Genomic DNA, 3,554 nt, shown 5'->3' on the forward strand with positions numbered 1-3,554 from the left:
TGGAGAAATTCCTCAGATTCCATTTTGTATTCCTAGCTTCCTTCTTGAATAAGCAGGAGTCACTTCACTACTGAGAAGCTGTAGGTCACATACCATTGGATGCTTTAGGTCACATGACCAGTGCTGCAAGTAGAATGAGGTATGGCCACAAGTATTTCTGGGCTGAGCATGCCCAGTAGAATGTAGGTTACTAAATGTTGCATCTGAAGAAGTGGGTTTTTTACCCATAAAAGCTTATGCCCAAATAAATCTGTTAGTTTTTAAGGTGCCACTAGACTCCTCATTGTTTTTGTGGTTACTAAATGAGGTATGGCCACAACATAATGGAGAACTGGAGCATGAGAAGTAAGGTCAGATGAGGTAATCCTGGCTCTGAGATAAAACAACACAAGTGAGTATGTGCAGAATGAGACAATTCTTGGCAATGAGCACCTGCAGTATAAGGGTAGGGAGAGGACAAACAGCTCCAGCCTGGGATGGTTTGGAGCAGCTTTGTCCAGTAGCTAAGAATGAGGTAATGTTTTGAGCATGCTCAATAAACAGGAATGAGACAATGTTTAGATTGCGAGAATTCTCAATAGAGGTCTGACAGTATAAAAAGCAGACAACCAGTAGACAAAGATTGGAAGTCAGGAGCTAGTGAGAAGAACTACTAGAAAGAAGTGAAAAGCTGAAAGATCAAGCAGAGCTGACTGACTGACCAGAGCAGCAACAACAGCAGACAAACAGCTGGAATCAATGGATAGTGTAAGCTTGCTAGGTTTTAATTATAGTATAGAGGAGGACAGTTTTTGTATGTGCATGTTTGAGATGTGCGTGTGTGTTAATTGTAATTTTCCTATGTAAAACCTACAGTACAATTTAAGAACTGTTGTTAGCAATCTGTTACAGACTGACCATCGGTAGCAGAGCGCACCGCTTAGAATCGTTTACGGTGTTTGCTATTGCAGTTTGAGTGCTCTAACTTGCAACAAGGGATTTGTGTCTAATTCATGTTTTTAGATTACACTGTAGTAGAGATGATTAGTTATATTAAATAAAAAGATACTTTGATTTGGAAAGAATACTGCCTGTGTCAAGCACTTTATCAGAAGGTTATACCCATGTCCTCCAAGCGGTTTCCTTAATTATCCTGGAGACCCATACCTCGAAAAGGACAGATTAAGGGGGCGATGGGCACCCCCAAAGCCTATTTTTGGGGTAACATAGCTATGATGCTATGGGTTTTTTTACCTCACATTGTTATCCTTTGGTTTTTGAAGTGCTGAGAACATATGCAAGTATGTTTTGTTATTCTTGAGCGATCAGCCATTATACCTTCCTACTTAAATCCCCCCTACAAACTCTCCACCATCACATCACCTACAAGACTTATTAAAAGAACAAAACAGAAATAAAGATGTGCTCCTGCCTAAACTGAATACCATGTGATACTACCATAAATTTTTCATGTTTCTGCTCCTTTTGTTATTATCCTCAGTTGTACGGTCATGTCTATAATAAAAAAATTAAGATATATGGGGCAGGGAGCTGTCTTTCTTACTTTGTTAAGTGCCTAGCATGCTTCTGAACACTACAAAACTATTTAGATAAGCCAGCATCCTAAGTGTCATGTGCTAGTCTAGGTTGTGCATTATTTACTTCAAATTCTTCTGATCTTGATGTGGTCATGTATCAACCCTGCTCCCTGTATATTTTTCATTTTCCTAAATGTTGCTCACTGTGAAGTTTATTCCCGAGATCAGCAAATCTTGTTCTTGAGGGAATCAATAGGGCGTTATACATACATAAAATTCACCTGAGTATATTCTCCCAGAGAGCACTGCATCTTATATAAATTGCATATTATAGGATTTTTCCGTGTTTTACTTCCCTAATTACTCAGTTAAAAATAAAATAAAAAATGGGCATTATGGTTAAACATCTCCCCATATTTCCATATGTAATCACAACTAACTGTAGCCAGAGATTTATTTGCCAAATTCCCGAGGAGGAAACCACACATGGATTTTGAATCTATGGACTGCAAAACATAATCTTCTAATACATTTAGGAAACTGTAACTCACACAAAATATGTAGAGGAAGAGAAAAATAGACACAGCGTACGATCTAATATCAAAGATACCTATCCTTCCTTTCCATAGTATGCTGTATTTTAAAACTGTCCTCCAATATAAAAATTAGCAAACAAAACTATATTTAGTGACAATTAAGGATGTAACAGGACACATTCCAGCCAACCAAAACATGAGCAAGGAAATAAAAAGTTAACGAGATAGTCCTTTCAAATTTCATATTGCCTCCAAAGCTATTGATAATGCACTCCAATGTTCCATGAGGCTTTCACTTCCATCTCCAGCAGATACCCAAAAGCAAGACGTACACACCTTCTAATATAAACTCTTAACAGTGACCTCCTATGCTTTTACATAAACAGATCAGCACATCTGATCATTATATATTCCACACATTTATGAAGTTATTCTACCTTAACACTCCTAGGATCACTGTTAAGATTTTGTATTAGGGTAGAAGTCTAATGAAGCTGGGGTATGCATTACTTTTCGGTATCTGTGGGAGATGGAAGAAAAAGTTTTACGGAGTGCTAAAGTGCATTATCAACAGTGTATGTGTCTTTCTCAAATACAGCCTATGTATGTATTCTAGAATCAGCATATGAGGAGCAACAATGTAGCCAAAGGGCATAGCCCAGAGTATTTTAGATTTCTTGCAAAGGGGAACAAAGAAAAGAGACAATTCAGCAGGGAGGGGAAAATCAGCAGGAGGGAAGAATTTTAAACTCTTAAATCTTTCTGTATCACATCAACCCGACACAGCCGGTTGAACACTCTGAGTTCTTTGTTGGTTGATATGGTAATATTGCTTGGAGTGCACGAGGGGGTATTGGGGGCTGGCTCTGGGAGGAGGCTCAGGGCTGGGGGTGCAGGAGGGGGTGAAGGGTGAAAGCTCTGGGAGGGAGTTTGGGTGCAGGAGGGGACTCCAGGCAGAGTGTTCAGGTGCAGGAGGGGGTATGAGGTGCTGTCTCCAGGAGGGAGTATGGGGGGGCTGGCTTTAGAGCTTGGGGAGCAGGAGGGGGTATTGGGCGCTGGCTCTGGGAGGGGGCTCAAGGCTGGGGCTTGCGTGCCAGAGAGGGTATTGGGGGTTGGCTCTGGGAGGGGTCTCTGGGCTGGGGCAGGGGTTTGGGGTGCAGGAGGGGGTATTACCATTACCAAGTTGTCACTCTGAGTTTGTGACAATCTAAAACAGCTATGAGAGGCTGCAAATTCTGTTCTCATATTCTCTGGAATAAATCCAGTTATACTGACAGTTAATGAAATTACTGTGCACATACTTGAGTGTATCTGAGAATGGAATTTAGCCTTAAAAAGTTTAGTTACTACAAAAGGCTCATATCTTAGCATCAATCTTTGCACATCAGTAGAAGCTCTACTGCAGCTCAAGGTAGCATATAGTCCTAATATTATAGGCTAGGCCCATGGATCATAAAAATATACTTTGGCCCTCTTCACAGAATGGACCTGGCACCATTGA

The sequence above is a fragment of the Trachemys scripta genome, chromosome 5 (assembly GCF_013100865.1).
Source record: "Trachemys scripta elegans isolate TJP31775 chromosome 5, CAS_Tse_1.0, whole genome shotgun sequence".
NCBI lineage: Eukaryota > Metazoa > Chordata > Testudines > Emydidae > Trachemys > Trachemys scripta.